Here is a 25194-nt window from a genome sequence, read left to right as displayed (position 1 = left end):
CGAGGATTGATATGCCTGTCTGATATCACAGAAGGCACAGCTAACTGGCTACCAAAAAGATTAATAAAAAAAAATAGATACCCCCACAAAGCCAGGCCCAACCATAAATACGATGAATAACAATTTACATCCAGGCAAGAGAAATCTCCCTGAGAATTCCCTTCTTTTTCCTTTCCAGGAGAAATGAATCACCCATGATGTCTGCTGTTAGAAGTTCTAATCCAGATGCTGGCCTCAGAATTTACACTACTCAGACCTTTGAAGGGCCACTGACATGAACATCAAACAACTAGAGATTGACATCACTAATCTGAAGAAATCCCTCCTTTCGCTGTCTGAAGAGACCTCCTAAAATCACAAAGATCCTTATTGGACTTGATTTACTCTATTACAATAGAAAAGGCTGTGTACAGCTCTTGACTGTGTACAGCTCTTAAAGAAGAAGGTTGCCTTTACATAGACAAGACAAGGAGGGTTGAAGAGAGCATGAAACAGGTAGTGAAGGCCCTAAGAAAAATCAGAGAGAGAAAGAGACAGATGAAGGATGGTACAAGAATCGGTTTTCAGCCTCTCCAAGGTTGTCAACCCTATTTCCTTCCATCTTGGGACCATTATTTGGGTTCTTTTTGCTTTTTTCTGCTGGTCCCTGACTCTCAAATAGGCAGACTAACTCTGTGATACAACAGATAAATAATTTGGTAGCAAAACCTACTCAGATACATTATCATAAGTTAGCTATGGAGGACCACGAGACTCAAGATGAGGTTGTTACTTTATACAGGGTGTTTCCAAAACCCATCTCCACCCAACCTAAAAGGGGGGGACTTCTGCCCCTAGACCAAGCAGAGAGGGGCCACCTAGAACCCCCTCTGTCAGGCGATCTGAATTCTTGCTTATGCTGCGAGGCTAAGCACTGCAAGGGAATATAAATAAAAGATATAAATGTCTATCTGAGTTCCCTGAGGGACAAACCTGACAGCATAGGGGTTGATGTCAAAAGTATCCCCTCTCCAGGAAAAAGACATCGGAATGGGTATGGCCCTCATGCCTCACTGGACAATGACAGGGGTACTGGAGCCATTACAAGATCCTCTTCAAATACTGGAGGTCAGGCCTCTATCCCCGCATTCGAAAGTTTAGAATTGCCACAGTCCTTCTATACTTAGAGAAGGGAGGAGATGTCAGGGGCAGCCCTGCTTACCCACTGAAGGCCTAAAATCAGCCATAGGCCTAAAATCAGCAATAGGCCTGTCATACATGTATACTAACACCAAGTCTTGGGTCTCAGTGGAAAAACATTGAAACAGATGGCTATAAGCTAATGTAAACAGGCAGCTTTTGTGGAAATTTACAAGCCTGAGTAGTCATAGACCTTGTAAATAGGTAGCCTGGGCAGACAATACCAACTTAGATAAGAACAAGCGAGTCATAGGCAAAGTCATAGTGACTTGTCCCCTGAACCTTCACCCAGCCGATACCAGGTTCTGATGATATCTGTATTCCCCCTGATTACCCACACTCCAGTGTCATTCCCTTCCCCACATCCTGCCTTTCTATGTTTATAAACCCTGTGTGAATGAATTACGATTTGAGAAAAAATAAATTATATAAAAAAAAGAAAATTATTAGCCAAGGATATCTCTAAAACTGTGTTTTCTTACATATTTAATTCTGACTGTAGGGTGTGCATTATGCTGCCTCTTTTCTTGTGCATTCTTTCCAAGCACTTGCAGATGTGCTGGTGTGAGATGAATGTCTTATACCCACATTGAGAAGCACAGTTGGCTGTGGATGGAGCTCAGTAGTACCGCACTTGCTTGGCTTATTGTGAGGCCTGTGCTTGAAGCTCTCACATGGTAAGGAACAAGCAAGGCAAAGCTGAAGTGACTTTCAATGAGAGAACTTGTAGAAGGATTTTAATCCAGCAATGGCTATTCTGGCTGGAATACAGATACACCCTTGGTACATACATTTAATCCCAAACAGTGAAGGGAGAGTTAGTTTGTAGAAGGAAGTGCCATGTTTGAAAGTGATGTCTAATTGAGAAGCAGAGAAAGTGATGAATCAGAGAAAAGTTTGACAGAATAGTGTATGTTCAACTCTCATGAGAACAGACAGAAAAGTGAGGCTGCTTCAGAAAGAGCAGTCCAGAGAGGCAAGGAAAGCAGGAAGATTTACTGGGACAGTTATACAGAGACAGGTTGCAGAGATAGAGCAAGCTAGACACAGGTGAAGAGAGTGAGCCAGAGAATGAGGAGCCAGAAGTTTAGAACATATTGCCAAAGTTAGTATGAGGCCAGGCAGAACAATTCAGTGAGAAGCTGAGAGAAGCTAGTTTGAATCAGTCAGTGGGAAAAGTTTTAAGCTTGAGTACCTGTGTTGACTAGCCAGCCAGAGTTAAGAAAGAACTAGAAAGGGTGAGCTTATCTAGTACTGAATCTCAGAGGCTGGAAACATTCTAGGCCTAGGTAAGATTGTACGGAGGCTAGAAGCTTCCAGATCAAGGCATTGGTTAGCAGAAAAAGGCAGTAAGTCTTGGGGACTACAATCACATCTGGTGAATAAAAGATACTTTTATAAGAACTTCCAAAGAAGTTGTGCTTAAAGATAAGATACTAAACTGTGGTGGGTGGCACATGTAATCCCAATAATGGAGAAGATGATAGAAAGATGGAGAGTCAGAGACTATCCTGAACTTCATACTGAGGTCTAGGTCAGTCTGGGCAATAGAATAACGCCATGTGTCAACAACAATACTAATAATGCCAACAGCAACAACAATGCTAATACAAACCACCAATATTTAAAAAGAAAAACATTAAAATGTATTTATGTCTTTTTAGATATCTCATATAGCCAAGACAGGCCTCAAACTCTATATTAATCCAGAATGACCTTGAAGTTCTAATCTTTTTGCTTCCTGTTAGAATTAAAGGTGTGCACCCCTGTGTCTGTCTCATGCAGTGTCACAGATAGAACCCAAGGTTTTGTGTGTAGTAGGCAAGTGTTTTACCAGCTGAATTATATCCCCAGCCTAGCATCTTCCCTTTCATTTCTTACAAATCATTTATATTGAATTTTTATCTTGTGCGCATATATGTATGGGCATGTTCCATTACAGCACATGTGTGCATATCAATAGACAACTTGTGGGAGACTGTTCTCTTTACCATGTGGGGTTTAGGGGGTTGAACTCAGATCCTTGAGTCTGGATGCAGCCTTCTTCACCTGCTGAACCATCTCATCGCCCTAATTTCTAGTTCATATATTTTGTAAAACAGAGTCAAGATGTAGTAATTCTGCATACATAAACATTTGGCAGGGTGCTGAAATTTGAGGCCTTGAAACACGTGATCAAATAAGGGTAGAGTTACCAGTATAGGGAATTTAAAGGGACTTGGGCAACCCACACCTTCATTTTATAGATGAAGCTTCTCCAGCTCCACTGTAGCCTGACCCTACCCTGCTAGTTGGAGAATACAAAGGCTTAGTTGAAGGAGTATACACTGGCTTTAAATCCCACTCAGGTGCTTTTAAGAACAGGAGACCAACACAAGAACAAGGAATTCTTCTGAAACAGATGAATAACATGTAAAAAAAAAAAAAAGTTGTCAGACTTCATTTTGAAGCAAAGCTGATTTCCACTGGTGGGCACTAAGAATTTCCTTTCTTGAGAACCATGGCGACTGACCAATGTCTCCATTTGCCAGAAGCTGCCTGCCATGGCCCCATTCTTATTGGCCAGCTCTCCTTGGCCTGTATCTGTCTTCTTTTCCTGTGGAAATAAAATATACAAGCAGGAGAAAGGACATATTTGGTAATGTTACACTCTTCTGCTTCCTCCTTGGGGCCACCTCAGCTGCAAAATGTCAAGGGAAAAAATATCCCTCCAACTTGGAAGGAAATCCAGACAGACCCTGATGCCTGCAAAGTTGTCAGAGAGAGCCAACTGCAGTAAAGCCAAACATGAAGAAGGTTCAGTATTCGACTTCAAGAGACATTCAAATAATCAGACACTCTGGTATTTATGATTCCTCCCCTTTCACATGGTCTGCAGCTCAGGAGGTTCTCCTCCCTTTCCCACCAATTCTAAGCTTCCTTTTACATGAAACCACAACGGCTATAAAAAGTTTCTCCTATTACTTGGAAGCCACAAGCACTCCAGGAGACTCTGTTCATACAGGCTCTTTAGGGATGGAGAGCGGCCCTCCTGATTATTAGTCTGGGCATGGCAGGCCAGGAAGTCATTTCACCTTGACGGTGCCACCAGGGTCCTCATCTGCTTCGTGTGTCTGTGCCAAAGCTTGCTGCTGCTCACAGCATTAACAGTGAAGATCTTTATGGAAAAGCACTTCTTTTCGCTGGCCTTCCGTTTCATAAGGAGCTGTGGGCTCACCATTGTACCGACCATCCCAGTTGGAAAATATACCTCCGGGACTGTTCCCGAGGTTCCGTTTGGGGAGAACTTCTTTCTCCTGGCACTCAGTGCCCTTTCTCTTTTCATCCATTGCCACATGCTGGCAAAAAAGAAAGGAAGCTGAATTTGTGATCCAAACTTTATTAAATTGCAGCATACACATTTCCTCCCATTCCTTGGTCTTCATTTCTAAACGCCACAGTGTTTGTTTGTTCTTCGTCACCCTACGTCCTTATTTGGATTCTTCAAGAAGCTTGAAAGCTTCCAAGGATCCGTTTTAGCAACCGGTGGAAGTGTCCACATGAGGGATGGGATGTTCTGTCTTCACCTGTGGTCTCCATGAATGAGGGTCTTTTTTCTCGTTTCCTGCAGCGCCCAGTGTCTCTCTGCGGGTTTTGCTCCTCAACAGTCTCTAGTTTGTGCTAGTTCCATGGTGATCAAGCGTTAGGTCATAAACATTAGATGTGGCATCACTGAGTGAGTCAGGGAGGAGGAAGCCGGCTGGAAAAGCAGCTGAGAGTCTCTGTTGACAGATGGATGCCTTCCTAATCACAGGCTGCAAGAGATGGGAGCCTCGCCCTGCCCAGTTCTGACACTGATTCACAGACCTGGACAGACTGTTCTGCAGGAGGCTGGGGAAGCCCATCTCCTGGCGCACTGCTTTTTCCCTTTCACACCTCTCACTGGACAGCCATGCCTCTAAGAAGAGGTCAAAGTGAACAGAGAGGTCTTTCTCAGGAGTTTCTGAGTGCTTGTACTTTTTAAAATCTTGTCTGTTCTTTCTGAAGCAAATATAAACCAAGTTTATGTAGCTAACAGTTGCTTATGTGGCATGACTCTATAAAACAAATTTGCTTATAGCATGATTGTTGCAAAGTTGCTGTTTAATTTCTCGATTTCCTTATTAAGAAAATAGGTCTAAAAAGAGATTACCTTTTGGAAGGAAGAGGGTCCTACTAGGTGATTTTATTATAGCCCTCTCAGAACATCAGTAGGAATTAGTTCTTAGACTCTCCGTGAATCAGAAACTGCATGGTATACTCATTTCTCATGGAATATTTGCACAAAACCTGTGTGCATATACTTTTAATAATCTCTAAATCTCTCATAGTATCCAATACAATGTAAATGCTATGTAAATAGGTGTTATCTGGTGCATTTTAGGGAATTGTGTCAAGAAAAATGTGTCATACCTATTCAGTATAGACAGGTTCTTTTAAATACCTCCACTTCGGAGTTGGTGAAGTCACAGACATAGAACTGGTGGCTGTGGAGGGCCACCCTGTATCAGCACTCCTTGTTGCTATTAAGCATGAGGCACTACTGGAATATCAGGTACCGTAGGCATAATTCCTCAAGCCCAGGTTTCATTTTGGAAGAATTACCTTAGGATTTCTAAACTCAGAGACTTGTGATAGGATGTGAAGGACTGGTCTCTAAGAGAAACAATGCCTTCTCCTGTGGCCACTATTAAGAAGCAGTTTTTCTGCCAACAGGACAGCCTTTATCTTGCAGGCATGCTAGACCTGAAAGAGAACATTCCACACAGGGATCAGGTTCTATCACTTCACTGGAATGCAACGTGAAACTACAGAAACTTTAGTCCAAACACATTTACTCAGCTTGATAGGAGATAGCGTTGGGATGGTCTACCCAGCTTACACTCCCTCTAGGTGGAGGGTGGGATAAAGGAAAATAATTTTAAAATCCAATAGTGAGATTCAGGCAAGCTATTCAGGAAGAGCTTTTGACATCAGGGATAAAAAGAAATTGTGAAAAGAACCTTGAGAAAAGCCATTGAGCCGACCCTAGAAATACTCACCTGAGTGATCCAGATGTAGTCCTGAGACAGGGACAAAGCTCTATTTTCTTCAAGACTTGAAACTCTCTAAATTATCAAAAGAGTAAGTGTACATTACTTGATGCTGTTAACAGTATTGTCCATTGGTTGGTGAGATAGCTACTGGCAAATTGCTTGTCTTGAAAGCAGGAGAACTTGAATCTGATTGCCAGAACTCATGTGAAATGAAAGGAAACAAATGAAACAAAATGTCCTGCATGCTGGCACATGCCAGTGCTCAGGAGGAGAAACAGGTAGATCCCTGAGGTTGACTGGCAAGCCAGCTTAGTTTTGCATATCTGGTGAATTTCAGGCCAGTGAAATACTATTTCTCAAAACAAACAAACAAAAAACAAACATACCGGAGGAGCACTTGAGGTTGTCCTCTGGCCTCCATATATGTGCACACTCGCCAGACTACACATGAACGACCTACATGAACACTTATGAACACACATACACACATGAACACACACACACACACACACACACACATTATTGTCCATTATCAGGCAAATACTACTTCTACATGAAAATGTCAGCTACTCCTTGTTGGAGGTTAACTGGGAAGACCTTTATTCCATTTCTCTTGCTTTACCCAGAAACACATACAGGTATAGAGAAGTTATTGACGAAGGCAATAGAGCAGAGCCCAGGACACACTCAACCATGGCAGCCCATTCTCTGTGTTTTCTCTCTCAGGTTTTGTATTGCATACAAACCTGTTCATGACAGAGCTTTACTTCTATTTTTTTTTTTTTTTTTTTTTTGGTGTCACTACAGACTGAATTCTAGAAATGCTTTGGTAAGAATTTTGTTTACTAAGTGGGGCAGTACTGAGACAGAAATGTGATGAGCTCAGGGACTGGTGTGTCTAAATATCAGTCTAAAAGAATAGTTTAGACAAAGGATAAGAGAGGAAATGCTAGGGACATGAGCTCATTTTCTACTCATAAAAGAATTTAGAAGGTTACATTTGAGATCCAGCCACTGTGCCTTGTACCAGCGCTGTAGGCTTGCATGCAACAGCAGCTCCACACAGACCACCACACCACACAGACTTTTCTGATAGAAAACTTTAAGTTTGTTAGCTTCTTTTAGAGAAAGTTCTATTTCAAATCCCAAATGTACAAATAAAACTTTGCACCTAATTGTACCTTCACTGTATCTCATGACTCCTAACATGGGCAGCTCATTTCAGATGAAAACTTTCCTTACAGCTCTCTGGCCAGTCTGCCTTGCTCTTTATTTTTTCTCGTTGGTTTGTTTGTTTGTCTTTGAGACAGTCTCACTCTGTGATCTGCAGAGATCTGGACTTGGCAGTCCTCCCACCCAGTCTCACAAATGCTATGGTGACAGATGACCACACCCCTTTCTTTTTTCAGCCTTGCAGGGTACTCTGTCCCTTTTGCACAGGAAGCAGTTGAGTTGCTCCGCTTTTTCCGTGGATGTTGTATTTAAAGGGCTTCCTCTTCCCAACCTTATGACTTTAGGGAGCCAGCATTCATAGCTGGGAGATAAAATAACTACACTGAATGGGAAAATTCTCACCTAAAGCTGATATTAATGTATTAAAAGCGAATATTAATATCATTAGCAGTAATGATATTAACAGCACTTTTATTCATTGCCATGTTTTTAAAGATATAATATGCATACATACATATGTGAGAATTCCCCATATAGTCCTAATAAGCAAATCTTGTATAGCATGAATAGCTATTTTCATAATAAATTTTGCCTGGCAGGGGCCTCCAAAAGTCATCTTATTCCCAAAAGTTACTCCTTCTAATCAGAGAGGAACTGGAATTCTCATTCATCTACCCTATTATTCAGGCTAAGATTTTTTTCTGTAGAAAAATCGGCCAGTAGGTGATCATATACCTCAGTGTTAACCTGTCAGCACCGAGGATCACAGTAGCTTACATCGAGAACCTCAGTATGAGTCAAAGGAGAACAATGTTTTGATAGTGAACTAAAAATGTCCAGGTAAATCAGACAACTGGAGAACAAAAAGAGATTGACAATGAGGTGGGATTTGCACAAGAGTAAGGGAAAGAGAGACAAGGGGGCACAGCTGCTCCTTCCCTCTTCTGAGCCCAGTGTCTGTCACTTCCTTCTCCCGCATTCTTATTTACTTTATTCTCAGAGGTTCACACTGCCATGAGTTGGCTAGCATCAACATATAGATTTAGAGACCAAGTCATACATCATCAGCTGAGGTTATAGCCAGAAGGCCCTTCTATAATAAATGAGCATTGCAATAAATAAACAATGATAAAGGCAAAATCCCAGTGGGCTTGCTCTCAAAATTTATAATGGAATTCACGTATTAGGGATGCAAGAAAGATAGAGAAGATGAAAGAGAGGGGACCTAAGATACACAGACACAGGACAGCTCACTGTGTCTCTGAAGGTATAATTTCTGAGAAACAGGAGGAGAGGAGAACATGGGGAGAGGAGAGGAAGGAAGAAAATTTAGGCAATTAGTTCCAATAATTATAGAAACTTAGCATCTCCGAAAGCTGTGAAACATTCCAGTTGGGGGTCCTACTCCCTCCCTCAGCAGACCAAGGAGCTCCCCCTAGACTTTTAGGGACCACAACTCAGGAAAAACTGGTATCCATGGCTTTGATGAGGAAAATAATTTCAGGAGTGGCCAGTTCGTGAAACAGTTATGGTTTACTAGAGGAATCCTAACACAGGCTTAAGCACATAGTTAAGAGAGGAAAAGATCAGAAGAGACTTAAATACACCCTAGAGCTCAGGTACAGGCTTCTGAGGAGTCAAGTCACAGTGTTTTGACAATAGACATATGTGGGATTTTGGTACAATGTCACTGAGTGGTTCTAGGGAGGCACCTAAGACAATTACAAATAGACACACAGAAGTCTAGCCCATGGGATACTACTGGAAAAAAGGATGTCCTTAGTTAACAAGAGCTAGCAGCTTGTCTGAGATTCTCCAAAAATGTCTAGAGGAAGGAATGAGGTCTTAATCAAAGTCATATACAGCCAGCTCTTACACCCTGGTCATTGCTTCTCTAACATAAACCATCTCTCTGTGAACAGAATATCAACTTTATTTCCACAGCCTTTAAAGCTAATGCTGAAGTGTAGGCATTGTTGACTGTTAGCTGTCGAGGGCATTGATGAGACTCTAGGATGGCAACCGCCTCTCCCTCTCATGTTCCTCACATTTCCCTTTGTTCTTCCTTAGTCTGAAGTTCAGAAAAGAATTAAAATTTGAATATAGTTATAAGCTACCAACCTGCTGGTCTGCAGGCAGAGTACCATTTTTCTGGGAAGTCAGTCTTTGCTTGGAGATACTCAGTGGTCTGGATGATCTCCAGACATGGTATGACACATCATCTACTTATTCAGAATTCACTGATTGAAACCCTAATCTTCATTTTGAAACTCTTCCATAGAAACATCAAGAACAAGAGCTGGTTAAGGGCATGACTGCTGTGGCCTAGAGAATCTGAATGGCTTATCCTATCCTATGTAGGGTAAGCACAGTTATAAGCTCAGCTACTACCATTTCTCTCATGAAATTTTATAACGAGTTCTCTGAGGCTGGCTTGTCTAAGCAGGATTTACTTTATTGAAGTCACAAGAAAACTGGAAACAAGGGAAAGCATGGCATGTATGTCTCTGCTTTACATTTGTCTTCTTTATTTTGGATCCCTTGTTTACCTATGTGCATAGGCATGGTAATCTCCCAACCATGATCTTAGCATACCTCATTTGCTTTTAAAGCTGAAGGCATAGAGTTATGTCTTAAGCCTGTTGTCAACCATGTATTCTAGGAAGAGTAAGACTTCAAAGACAGGAGAGATCATTTTCATGATGAGAATAGTTGTCTACAATGTAGATGCTATACCCTGGAGAAGATAATCTTGTAAGAACCATATGTGTCCCTTCAAGTGTGACATAAATTAAAAGACTAACAATTTATTGACTACCTGCAGATTCAATGGCCATTGGGACCATGCCTCCTGTTGGGAGTATAATGGCCCTTGAGTTCACAGATGCACACTAAAAAAAAAAAAAGGAATGTTAACCACTCAGGATCATCTCTTCAACATGGAAGACTTATAACTGGTTTTTCCACCCAGAAGGCTGGGAATGGAGGTGGTTAATAACCTGGTGATTTGCACTATCTGTAGGACCAGATCATACCACACTCCTACAAGCAGGACCAGAGGTAGTTAATAGTCTTGGTGACTTTTGCATTATCTGTATGGCCAGGGGCTTCCCCAAGATCCTACAACTAGGACTGGAGATACCCAATAGTCTAGATGACCTTTGCATTATCTATTCCCTAAGGTCCCACAACCAGAAATGGATGTGGGTCATAGCTCAAATGACCTCTTCACTATCTGTATAAGACCACACCAGATCCTCCGCCAGGACCTTACGATAACATATGTAGCATATCTCTAAATCCTACCTTCATGGAAGAAGTGACACATACTTTGAGATGAGGTTCATTGTAATTCTGCATTCTTGTGCACAGGGCACAGTACTACACTAGAAAAACTTTTTCCAAATTTACTGTACTTAAATATGTTTATAATAAGCTGTTCAGTGTCAGACTCTAGATGTCTGAGCCAACACCTGCTTAAGTCCTGTTGAACTAGATTTCCCTCTTGCCTCATATGGATTGTTAATCTGTTGACTCTGGTGGTCACAGCGAGCCCCTTCCCCACCCAGGACCTGACCAGAACTGCTTATTTATGCATACCTTTACCCCTACCCTAATCCCCCCTCTGTTTAGTTACCAATTTATTTTTATTCTCACCCTATGGCCCTGGCTAACCTGGAATTCACTATCTAGTCTAGGCTTAAATTCATGGCACTCTTTCTACCTTAGCCTCTAAAGTGATGGGATTACAGGCATCCCCAAAGAAACCACAGTCTGGAGCTCATATCGACACCATGAAGATATGTGTGGAATTACCAGACTCCTTTATTTGTTCATTTTCCTAGTGCTTTTAATGAAATCTCCTTTCTCAACTTTTCACCCAGACTTGTCTCTTTAGCTGGAGTGCTAGGACCAGTCACAGAGCTTATCCTTTTGAGGCAGTTTAGCCAAGGGTTTTTCACTAAAACTTGGGTCATGTTTACATGTTAGAGATAATGGTGATGGTGGTGGTGACAATAACTTAGCAGTTTCTGAAATCATCTAGGGTGAGAAAATTTGGGTGGTAATAAAACCAAGGCCCTAGCAGTAATTCCAAAGGGAGGGGGAAACCACCCTTTCCTTTAATATGAGAATGAGAAGAAGTTATAGCTGTAGAACATGTCCTGATTCTGTGAGAAAATCATTCAAGATGACTCACAGAGCAGATTCTAATGTTCAGCCCTTGATGAAATTGAAGACCGACTATAACGTCAAGGAACCAGGGCTGGAGAAATGGCTCAGCAGTTTAGAGCACTGGGTGCTCTTCCAGAGGTCCTGAGTTCAATTCCCAGCAACCATATGGTGGCTCACAACCATCCATAATGTGATCTGATGCCCTCTTCTGGTGTGTCTGAAGACAGCTACAGTGTACGCATATACATAAAATAAATAAATAAATAAATAAATAAATAAATAAATCTTAAAAAAAAAATCAAGGAACCAAAGAAGATCTTGTGGTTTACTGTTTACCCGGAAACCTGAAGTGTGTGTTACTAACAGTTTCACTGCACTGAGAGGCCAAGTGTGTATCTTTCATGTTCATCAGATAAAGGAGCTGCTGTCCCCTCCTTGGATCTAACAATGAAGCGCAGAGATTGCCACTTATTTTTTCCTTTAGCCTTATTCTATTTGTTTGTTGACGTTGCCCAGAGCTTGTGTTTTAACTTTCTTGCACCTGTTTTCAAGTGCTTGGTGAAGTCACCCTTCATCTCTGGGAGAAAATGACAGAAAGCTGTGGAATCCTCCTCTGGATGTGAGAACACAAGTAGCTCTCAGAAAATAAAAGTGGTGGCCACACACAGGTAACTTTTTCATGAGGTGACTTGGTGACATCATAAGATAGGCCCTACTCCACCCATCTGGGATGAGCTTGACTGAGGCTGCTCTTTGGTGCCTGTAATTACAGGACAAGGATGAACTTGCATCTATGAAAGCAAACTTTGTCCAGGTCTCAAAGACTCACTTTGATTTTCCAAATTACCTCACCTGTGAGAGCATATTAGCAGTCATGGGATGTCTCTGGAAAGATACATAGAAGACCTGGTGATGACATTGTTTCGTCTGGGGTGAAGACATTGATATTATGCCAGGGCACCTAAAAGGCTTGTTTCCCCTGGCCTTTGAACCGTGCAGAATGTGAAAGTTCATATGGTATGCACATATTACTGTCTTAAAACTAGCCACCTACTATCTACCCACGTATCCAGCTAATTGACCAGTAAGATAAAGCAATAAAGACAGAAAAGCTAAACAGCTAGAAACACCCATCGTCCTGGTTGCTGTTCAGTTAACTTTTATTTTTAATATTTTTTTTCACAAATATTAAGTCCCTAAGCAAGCATTTTCCTGTTCTTGCTCAGAATATGCCAGTCACACTTTTAATGAAAGTTCTCTGCAAAAGTACATCTTGTTATATTATCTGCACACATCCTACTTCATGCCAGTTTTAAGCCTGCATTCACACAGCACTTTCTTCGCAGGACCAAGCCATGACCAAGTTATCTAAACTGCGGACTTACGCTTCAGAATTGAATGTCTATTTTATGCTTATGAAATCATATCTTTGAAAGTTGTTCCATGTATGTGCAGAGCACCCTTGCTGTCTGGAGCTGAGCCCATAAGAACAAGGCACGCTTGTTTGCACATTTTGTTCTCTTCTTTCCCCCTACACCTAAGCACAGCCTGGAATAATTGCCGACAAAAACGAGAGAGGGAATTTCCGTTTTACTTTTTAAGTTCGCTATGCTTGATCAGTATTATTAACAGGCGAGACAAACACTCATTAACCTGTCAATAGTGACCCTTCATTTTATTTCAAAAATCTTCAACACAGATTTTAAAAATAAATTCAAGATTCTTTTTTCTACAGATGACCAAGGAGTATATAAAAAGAATGCTCCATTTTAATAGTGACCAGAGAAATATAAAGAAGGAGCTACAATGAGAATAGCTGGTATTGAAATAAGATTTGGTACTGATGTACAGAAAGGGAAGCTGTTGTGTACTTTCACTGGAGATGTAAACCATTTGAGTCCTGGAGAAAGTAATCTTGGGGTCCTGCTGTATGATCTGGCAATCTGACTCCTGAGCACATATCTAGTGTGGTTGCATATGAAATGCTCTCTGGCACTCCTTTGTTGGAACATTTGGCCCCCATATGGTGGCACTGTTTGGGAAGGCTGTGGAATCCTCAGGAGGTAAGGCCTTACTGGAAGAGTTGAGTCACTGGCAGGCTTGATAGATCACCCCCTGTGGTGGTCTGGATAGGTATGGTCCCTATAGACTCATAAGTTTGAATGCTTGGCCCCTAGGGAGTGGCACTATTAAGAGATATGGCCTTATTGGAAGGAGTATGTCACTTCGAGGATGGGTTTAGAGGTATCAGAAGGTCAAGTCAGTTCAATTCTCTCACTACTTCCTGCTGGTCAAGATGGAGAACTTTCAGATGCTTCTCCAGCACCTATGTGCTGCCATGTTTTCTGCTGTAATGATACATCTCTGAACTATAAACCAGCTTCAGTTAAATATTTATCTTTATAAGAGTTGTGATGGTCATGGTGTCTCTTCACGGCAATAGAAGCACTAATTAAGACACCCCAGTTCCATTCACTCATTTCTCTGTGTGTAGATATATTTTAACAGGCCAGCCTCCTGCTCCTGACATCAAACCTTCTTTATTTATTGCTGTATATTGCCTCCCATGATGAACTGTAGCCTCTAGAACTGTGTTGTGTAACAATTTCCTCTTAGATTGAAACATTCAGTACTGTAAGAAAGCTCCTTAAGCAGGAAGATAAGCAGCTCAAAACTGCTTCAGGAAGTCCCTGAAACTGTTCGGATTCACCATGCCTCCATATGAAGAATATGTTTTTTCTTGCTGGAATCCAGAGTTGTAATTTGTCTTGGACAATAATACACCAGAAGGGGTGAATCCTAAAAAAATTTAAGCTGTTTCCATTTACACTTGGACCCCTCTGCCACTGTTGTGACACAAGCCCATCTGAGTTGTCCCAGGCTCTTTTTCCTTAGCTATCAAATGGATGCCCCCAAGCTAGACCTGCTGTGACCAACCTGCAGAATTTCACCGAGAAGCATGGCCTCTGTACTGAGCTCAAACCCTCCCCACATAAGTGGAGACTAAAGGATTTCTATTTGAAGTCTCAAGTTCACTGCGGAAGCTATTTATTTATATTGCAGCAATGTGTGCATATGGCCTGTGTCTGTTGGACCTGTTGTATTGCTTCCTTCTCTCATTGCTGCAACAAGGTATCTGAGAACAGCTGAAAGAAAGGGGTTTGTCTTAGCTCATGGTTTAAGAAAGGACGCAAGACTGGGGAAAAGGCATAGAAGTGAGACTATGGTAGCTGCTCATATAGTGTCCATCCAGGATACCCAGAGAGATGACAGCTGATGCCCCGGTCATCATTTCCTTTTTATTTACTCCAGTACCAAAGACCCAGGTGTGGTTCTGCCCACATTCAGGGTGGGTCTTCTCTTCTCCATTAAAGCCCTAGAGAAATGTCCTCATGGGTACACTCATCTATGTCCCCTAAGGCATTCCAAACCCCTTCAAGATGACAATGAAGACTAACCACCACAGTCTGCATAAGATGTAATGTCGCAGTGACATGCCAAGGGATACTTCTCTTCAGCTGACTGTACTCCATAAATTTTACCCAAATGCTGGGTATGACTCCTGTTGGACATGACCTGGATAAGTTCTTTCCAGAACTTGTGAGTGTGGAAGAGGATAAGGAATGCTGCCAGTTTCTGCTTCCTGTATCTTTGCTGCCTTCAACAGTCAGCCAGCTGGTGCAGCTGCACCCTTTGAACAAACGATATTATATCCTGGGCATTAGCCTAAGTAGTACCACACATGCATGAAGCCTCAGCTGCTATTTGTTGTGCTTCTTGCTATTCTTGGCTCTGTTGGGTTGCCTGAGGGTGGCACAGATTTCTTCACACCAAACACGTTTTTTCAAGATATGGAGATAGAAGCTTGATCAATGTAGCCATTAATGACGATTGTTGTGTATTTGGAAAATTATGCTCAGATAATTTTTTAATATTTTGACATGTTTTCACATTAAGAATTGTGCAAGTAAATTAACTATACAAAATTGTATGACATAATATTATATATAGTATATTCTTCCAGGGAGAAGTTTAAACCTTGGCCATACTACTACATAGGTGTACATTATATATAAGCACAGATATCTATGTACTGCTTTGCATAATAGTATTCATATCAATATAGTGGAGATAAGTCTCATGAATTAAAAAAATAGATTGAATCAGATTTGTAATGAGTATTGTGGTTTGAATGAGAAATGTCCTCCATAGGTATATGTATTTGATCACTTGGTCCCCAGTTGATGTCACTAAGAAGGTTTTGGAAACTTTGGAAGGTAAAGCCTTGCTGGAAGGAGTGGGTCAATGAAGGGAGGCCTTGAGAGTTTAATAGTCTCAGCTCACTTCCTGTTCTGATTCTCTTCCTGTGTATATATACATGTGCCCTCTCTCCTTCCTACTCCTGTCATCAAGGTCTCATGACCTCTACAAACCTGATCCCTCCAAAGCCACGAACCAAAATGAACTCCTGTCTCTTCCCAGTTGCTTTTGAGCATACTAGTTTTTAATCACAGCAACTAGAAGACAACTAAAACGTTATTGGAAAATATGAATCTGGTTTATAGCCTCTGGAAAAAGCATCCTATTTCTAGTCCACTTAAAATAATGGGAAAAATGTCCATTTACTAACTTCGTTGGCCAAAACTGTGGCTATGGCAAAGAAACAAAGAAAGAAAATAATCTTATATATGGCCGTGCCACATGGTTTACAATTTAACAGGATGCAGGCATAGCCACCCTTGAGAGTTCTTTCAGTGAAAATACAAATAATACACACAAAGTTTTGTTCTAGATCCTGGTTACAAATCAAACACTTGAGGAACTTTTCAAAATAGTGTAAGACTTTATCGCAAAATTTCTACTTTACTCAGTCTAGGGTGACAGAAGTTAGCCCTTACGTATTTGAAAGCTCACAAGTGAGACCAATGCATGGTGTTAGACTCTTGAGTATATTATAGTTTAAATTGTCTCAGTTCTAAAGGGATACTGAAATGCATACAGCAATTAATTTCATATTTTTAGAGTAATGTGCATGGAGAAGCAGAGCTTTAAAATAAGTGTTGAAGGAAAGAGGCATAGAAAGTATGTTTATTTTAAAACTTATTTTACAATTGGGATTTTTCAAGTATTGTCATTCTTCTCAGTAAAATGTAGATTAATTTCTGAGAAGCTCATCTTTGCATAAGTGATATTAGTAGTGTTTTTACTTGATATCCATCTAGATTCTCTCTCTCTCACTCTCTCTCTCTCACTCTCTGTTTCTCCTTTCCCTTCTGTAAAATTGTGACTTTACTTATTCATGTACTGAACCAGCTCACAAAGATTTGAAAAATTGAATTCGTATCCATCCACAAACCAGAAAGTGGATTGAAATTAGCAAAGATGGAAATGTTTTCACCAAAGAAACTGGCAGATGCTGAGCACTGGCCTCCTTCTTTTATCATACAGGTAATTCTTTTTTTTTTTTTTACATTTTTTTTTATATTGGATGTTTTATTTACATTTCCTATGTTGTTCCCTTACCCCATCCCCCACCCACCCAGAAACCCCCAATCCCCTCACCCCTCCTCCTTCTTCTCTGTGGATGTAACCTCTATCTACCCCCCCACTCCCACCTCCCCACCCTCAAAATCCCACCCCTGGGGCATCCAGCCTTCATGAGGTCAAGGTTCTCTTCTTCCACCTATGCCCAGCAGGGCCCTCCACTCTTACATATTCAACTGAAGCACTGGATCCCTCCCTAAGTGCTCCCAGGCTGGTGGTTTAGACCCTGGGAGCTGTGGTTGGTTGGTATTGTTGCTTTCCTCATGGTGCCCAAATCCTTTCAGCTCTCCTTCAGTCTTCACTCTAACTCCTCTATTGAGAACCCCATGATCAGTTCAATGGCTAGTTGTGAGCATCTGCCTCTGAATATGTCAGACTCTTGAAGACCTCTGAGGAGATATCCATATCAGGTTCTTATCAGCATGCACTTCCTGACTTCCACATCAGCCTCTACCTTTGGTGATTGCACATGGGATAGATACTCAGGTGGAGTGGTCTTGAAATGGCCCCTCCTTCAGTTTCTGTCCCTCACTTTGTCTCCATATTTGCTCCCTTGAGTATTTTGTTGCTCCTTCTAAGAAGGACCGAATCACCCCCACTTGGTCTTCCTTCTTTATGGGCTTCATGTGGCCTGTGAGTTGCATCTTGGGCATTTCAAGGTTCTGGGCTAATATCCAATAATCAGTGAGTGAATACCATGTGTGTGATTTTGTGATTGGCTTACCTCACTCAGGATGATAATTTCTAGTTCCATCCATTTACCTAGGAACCTCTTGAATTCATTGTTTTTAATAGCTGAGTAATACTCCATTGTGTAAATATACCACATTTTTTGAATTCATTCCTCAGTTGAAGGACATCTGGGTTCTTTCCAGCTCCTGGCTATTATAAACAAGGCTGCTATGAACATAGTTGAGCATATATCCTTGTTATATGTTCGCGCATCTTCTGGGTATATGCCCAGGAGTGGTATAGCTGGATCCTCAGGTAATGCTATGTCCAATTTTCTGAGGAACCGCCAGACTGATTTCCAAAGTGGTTGCAGCATCTTGCAGTTCCACCAACAATGGAGGAGTGTTCCTCTTTCTCCACACCCTCGCCAGCATCTACTATCACCTGAGTTTTTAATCTTAGCCATTCTGTCTGGTGTGAGATGGAATCTTAGGGTTGTTTTGATTTGCATTTCCCCATACAGGTAATTCTTAAACACTTATCTACTATCACACAATTTGTTCCAGTGGAAAAAATGTATTATGATACATACATTGCCCTTTTCAGTAATTTAAGTTAGGTATTTTGAAATTATGTCTCAACTTTCAAGTACCTTTAACTCCAATGGAAATTAAACATATTTTACAAGAATATGGGCTGGAAAGATGGGTCAGTGAGATAAGTGCTAGTTGCAGAATCTCAAGGAACAGACTTTGTATCCCTCAAACTCATGACAGTACCCGTGGCTGCCTATAATTCTGGTATGTGAAAGGCAAAGACTGGGAATCCTCAGATCGCCCTAACTACATAGACAACAGAACAGATGAACTCTGAATTCTGTGAGAGACTCTGCCTCAGTAAAATAAGTGGAGAGAGATGGAAGAAGACACCCAAAGGTAACTTCAGGCCATAACATGCATGTGGACACATGCACCTACAGCACACATAATGGAGCATACAGATACATGCAGACAAAAGGCAAAGGTAAGACTGTGCCTTCTGTGTTTTTTTTCTTTCTTTATACACCCCCTTTTTCATTTTGTCCTCAACTACTTGACCCATTGTGGGTCTCATCCTGACCTCATACTAGACGGACTTGTGTTGGCTTGGGAATTGTTTTATCTTTTCTCCTGCCTGTCTTCATACCACTTCATACCGCAGACGTCAGTTAATTTAAGCTCCACGGCAGTTTCTTCTCTGTTGGATGGGAAAAGATAACCAACAAAATAAATTAGGAGTCTTGTGACTGACCCTAGCTTTTGTTACTCAAGGGAACCCAAATGAAGCAAGCTAACAACATTTTGCCAAGGAAAACATTTTCAACCATTTCAATTACTGTTATAATTGGCTGAGTCTGGCTGCCAGATTATCCTCTAATCTCCACAAGAATGTTATTTGGAAAAAGCTGAAATATGCCCTGCATGGAAGCCACCTCCATCCCTTTAGCACATTCTGGTTGGACCAACTTTCTCTCAGCATACCAGGACCAATTGGCACTTCCTGGAATATCTTAACTTGGAGCTTATCAAAGCCTAAGTCGCTATCAGTGTGCTATTGAAAATTCTAAAATCTTCAGTGTACTTAAATCTGACATAAAAAAAATTGGTGTTGGAATCCTTGTATAGCAAATACTTCATAAATGCTAGTGTGTGTGTGTATTACTGTGTGTATGAACATGACTGTGTGTGTGTGCATGCATGGGTATCAATTAACACACCAATTAAGTATGGAGAATGACTGAAATTATTTAGATGGACTCATAAAATCCCTATGTGGATGTGGGTTATATTTTGTTATGATTACAGTGAGAAATGACACCAACTGCTTGTCAGACTGGTTAAAAGAAAGGAAAAAAATTCTACTTGTTTTAATTAAATATATATTGAATACATCTATATTAAAATAGATTGTTTTTTTTCAGATTTCTAGTTTTTTTGGTGTGTTCTCATCTACTTGGGATAGAGAAGAATTTTCTATATCATTAAAAAATGTAGTCTAATTCTACTTCAATACTCCAGAAACTACATTAAGGAAGATATTTAAAAATTTGATTATACCACCATAGATTTGCCTCTTCCTTAAATTCGAATTGCTTGGCACAATAAAGGAAATGGCAAGATTTAACCTATCATCAAAGTACCCTAGCATCTGTTTCAAATGTTGGGATGAAGCCACTGTAAAGAAACACACTTTTAAAAAGAATGCTACAAGGATGACCTCTATATTGTATGTCAGCTATCCTTGAGAATGTGCCAGGAGGCAGCAGCTGCAGCAGCAACCCCTGAAAAAGCTCTACAGATGAAAACCCTCAGGACCTATTTAAGTAGACTGGTTTGAAATTTATATCATAAGAAGATTGTATTTAATAGCGCAGACAATAACATCTGAGAAGCTTGTATGCAACAGTCTTGAATCTCTGTCTAAGAGTGAAAGTTGGGGATGTATTTATTCAGGGTCTATGTCAAGAATTCTATGGAAATGACAACATTTGCTAGAGTATTTATCAACAGCTCAAAGTTAGACAGAACTGGACTCCCTGTAAGGCAGTCCACTAACTGGTAAAAACATCTCCCATTTATTTATTTATTTATTTATTTATTTATTTATTTATTTATTTATTTTAAGTTCCTTTGTTACTATTATTAAATGCACAGCATTCATGATCACTCTTCTAAGCACATCAGAATCATAGTGATCATACAGCTGTAGTTATAGTTAATGATGTATCTGCTCAGGTGGTCATTTCTGTGCTAATCTACTCAGTGATGTCATAATGTTTAAGGTTGTACACAATGAAGTGGCTGAGACTGGGGTCCAATGCCTATTCTGATCATTTTTGTGGCAGGATCTACATCAGAGAAAGAGTACTGTAAAAGGCCCCTTCAGCATTATTTATTTCTAGACTCATAGCCACAAACAAACCATAACTGTAAAGTCAGACATGGTAGTGCACATCTGTTATCCTCACAGTGAGAAGGCTGGTGCAGAAAGTTTGTGAGTTTCAGGCCAGCCTGTGCTATACAGTAAGATCTTTTCTAAAGAATCATGTACACTTAAACCAAGAGAACCCACACATGCAATGAATCTTTAAATCTGAAGTTGTTGGTAGAGAGGATAGGAAGATGGGGGCTATATAAACGGTGTGTGTGTGTGTGTGTTGCACAGAGGAAAAGATACAGAAGCGTAATTCTCTGCTTCAGAAGGACCTTCCCACAGTACCTAAGTTGGATCTTTAAGTAGTAGTAACGAATTTGGGGTTCATTAACAGATAGTACTAATCTGACTACAAATAAAGTTATCTAAGTTTACCAAATCATTCTAAGTGCCAGATGATTGAGACTAATTTGTTGAATAAAGAATTCTCAATGTTGGGGAACTCTGTAGCATTCTGTTCCCATGTTAAAAGCACTACAATTCTTAAGAGGCCATTGCAAATCTCTACTCTACGTAGAGCTATTCTGAATCCAATTTTCTTCCCCTTTGTAATTAACTGTCAGGACAAGTTGGAAAGTAGTAAAAGCCACCATGGAAAACTGCCTCGAGTCAGTTCTCTGCTTTCCTGTTCCTCAGCTCTCCAGAGCCAAAGGCGCTTGCTTGAACATAGCTCTCCATTTCCCTCCAACATTCTAGTCCATCCTCGAAGAAAGAAAGGGCCTCTCTTAAGCCCCAGGAACCAGAGGACTTAGTAATGTAGCTATTACAAACTCAGAGCTCTGGCAGCTGTGAGGCCAGACTTTGTTTTCCAGCTTATAGCTCCATGGCTTTGGCAAATGGTTCTGGTAAATTCTTTCATCTATCTAAATGTGTAGTTTGGGAAATACCATGGACATGTAATTCAAGTGTGGGCAAGGCTTTTAATAAGTGTTGGTTCTTTTTCCCACCCCAACTCCATACTTCTTCTTCTGCAGTCTTCAATCCTGCTCCTTGCCCTCCCTTTCTCAGACTCCTGACCTTGCTTTGTTCTCAACACCACAGCCCTGTCCCTGTTTCTGGGTTGAGATTCTAGGCTGGCTTATCATTCAATGTCAGAGCACTAGCATAGCACATCTAAGGTGCTCTGCTCTATCCCCAACACTCATCCTTACAAAAGGAAAATGGAGGTTGAAATCCAATCAATGTGTGAGATGGTTTGGGAACATGGAAACGTTGAGGGGTGAAAGCTAGTTGAATGGGAATTCATGCCCTTATATAAGAGAATCTAGGGAATCTCCTACTTGACCACTATATGAGGACACCTGGCAAGAAGGAGGCCATTTGCAAGGGGGAGAGCTGGCCCTCACCAGTTGCTCTCAAAGAATGACTCTTTTATCTTCACTTCCAAGCCTTTTGAAGTGGAAGAAATGAATCTACTCCAGGCTGATCTCTGACTTAGCAGCTCAATGTACTAATGTACTAAGGTCCAACACTCTCTTACTGTTTGATTACTGGGTAGAAGAAAGGAGGGCAGATCTTCAGAGCAAGATGAGAAGAATGGGAGGGTGGGTGCCACAGTTTATTGCTGTTAGTAGTAAACTTACTTTTCCACCCGTCATCTATTTATGAAATAATGTCAGATGTGATTAGTCATATTAGTAATGTGGCTTTTAGCTATATTAGGTTGTTGAGGAGAACAACTTCTCTGGATTATAAGGGAGAAACTAAATTTTGTAAACACTGAAACTTCTGGCTCTTTCCAGATAAACAATAGGACACACACACACACACACACACACACAGAGAGAGAGAGAGAGAGAGAGAGAGAGAGAGAGAGAGACAGAGACAGAGACAGAGACAGAGACAGAGACAGACAGAGAGAGAGACAGAGAGAGGGAGAGAGAGTCAGTATTTGGAGGATGATAATTAATACTTTAAATCTAGAGATCATATCAATTTTGTGCTTTATTGAACATGACATGGTAACCAGTATAGGAAATCCAAAGAGAATTTCACATTCTGTGAAACCAGCACCCTCATGGCAGGAGATGACTGTGGTCAGCTAAGTGGGAGAAGAGTCATCTCAGAATTAGCTGACTTCAGTGGATTAATTTTGCATCTGGCTAATAGAGATTATCCAAAAATGATCCTGGTAGTGCATAGAAGTGTTTGACAGGTCTATGGATTTTAATGAGCAACGTCTGGCAGTATTTCATCAGTGTGTGACACATTACAGATTAAGAATCTGTAGAAAAAGAAGAGCTGAGACTCACTGGCATGATGGGAAATGCCACAAGCAGCCATGGTCTGAAATGGTCAAAGAGGAAAACGGCTTTCTGAGAAATTCTTAGGGAGTGAGAAATTGTTGGGTCATGAGCCATGTTGCCACGCTTCAGTTGGAGCTGCTTCTAAGAGGAGCAGGGCACATGGACAAATTCCATACTGGCCTCACATGTCCCTAGTACATGTGGAGAAGATTAGAGTGGAGTGACAGGGGTGTCTTCTCAATTGTACGCTCTCTATTGTTGTGAGGAGTCTGAAGGGAAGACTGTAGTGTCTGGTTCATCAGTGCCAGTCAGTGTCATGCATGAGGGCTGAGCACAACCTAACTGTGGAATAGGGGAATGCATAAAAAGCCAGGCTGGCATTCATAAGGCTATGTGATTACTCTACAAGCACTGAATGGCAAGGTACAGTTTTAGCCCCTGCCTCCCATCATAAACACAGTGCCCACTTACTTTCCCTGTATTACTTCTTACAATTCTGCAAACATGAAGACCGAAGTTTGGACACCCAGCTCCCATGTAAAAATCCAGTGTAATAGCTCATATCCATGACCTCGGAGCTGAGGGGTGAGGTGAGAGGGCATGGGAGGCTTGCTAGCAGAAAATCTGTCTGAAGTAAGATAGCCCATCTCACAAAACTAAGGTGTAAAGTGATAGGACATACTGGAAATTGCCCTTTGACCTCTGTGTGTGCACATGCACATACACCAACAAAAGTATCTAAACTAGGCTCGCTTTCTTCCATCTACCTTTATTCTGTATTTCTCCCACAGCCGCAGCCCAGGACCACCACATCTCCACTTGTACTTCTTCCTGACAACTGGAAAAGTTGCTTGAAATACCCAAATGGACAGCGACTCTGGTATCTAGCTTCTAGCCCTCCATTTTCACGACTCACTTTACATTCCCACTTGTCTAGGTCATTATCATTAATGTGTGCTAGCAAAGGCATGGGATGTACTGTAAATATGTGTGGAAATCTGAGCTTGTTCTCACCTCTTCTTCCAGCATGTTTGTCTATGAAAGACGCCTTTTCAGGTCTGTAATTTCATTAATTAGCTTGGTGTTTGTTATGCACAAAGAAAAACCCATAACTAGTCAAAATATGATATGCGTATTCCAGGGTCTGATAACATGAAGGCTGGACAAAGAAAGTGTTGTGTTTGTAAATTGAACCCAGTACCACAACCCTTCCTTTATGCAACAGTGTCCCTGGAACTGATAGTGAGAAAGATGAGTTAGCAGATGGACCATAAGGATGCTACTACTTGGTCTACTGAAATTATTCTAATTAAATCATCTTGGAGGTTTGCATTATATCAAGTTAAATATTTGATGGAGGTAATAAAATTCATTGTATTAACATGGTTTATTCACACACTGTTAATTCTCAGGAAGGCACTCCAATGTCGACATGTCTAATTTATAACCATAAGTAGAATGTGGAGGTCTTTTGCAGTTATCAATTTGTGTGATGGTCGTTGCTAATGATGTATACTACAATTCCATCCACTATGAACAATCTAAACTGCTTCCCAATACAAAATGCTAAGTTGTAAAACACTGTCATTTTCTTCCAAGTGCTGTCTAACCTCATGTACATCAAGTGTGGTTAAAACCATGATGATATTATGCAAAAAAATACTTATACGTCCCCAGAACTAAGAACTAAGAAATGCAAGCTTTAGTAAGATATGCATTTTTGCATTCAACTCAAAAGGTCCATGACAGATTAGAACTTGTTTTAATGTCTGTTTTGGAAAGAAAAAAATAAAACAAACTAACAAACAAATAAACAAAAAAACCACTGTACCAAAGGAAGGATGATTTAAATGACAGATGAAGCCAGATTGGTGTCTTACATATCATGATTTCAGTCCAACATTTAAATGGCAAGGAAACTGAGACTAAATTCAGTAAATACTGTTGTTTTCTGTTAAAGCCATTCTATGTTATTATTAAGCATCAAACTTACAGTTTACTGAAAAGTGTACATATTCCACTGGCAAGCAGTATAGCCTATAAGAACATGGACTCTGGCATTAGATAGACTAAAATTATGGTTTTGTTATTTAATAGCTCTGTACATTCACTGAATAACAATATTTTTTTATGTTATTACTTCTTCTTAGAGAATTTCATACATGTATACAATGCATGTT

The sequence above is a fragment of the Grammomys surdaster genome, unplaced genomic scaffold (assembly GCF_004785775.1).
Source record: "Grammomys surdaster isolate TR1022 unplaced genomic scaffold, NIH_TR_1.0 168, whole genome shotgun sequence".
Taxonomy (NCBI): Eukaryota; Metazoa; Chordata; class Mammalia; order Rodentia; family Muridae; genus Grammomys; species Grammomys surdaster.
This window is presented reverse-complemented; position numbering follows the sequence as displayed.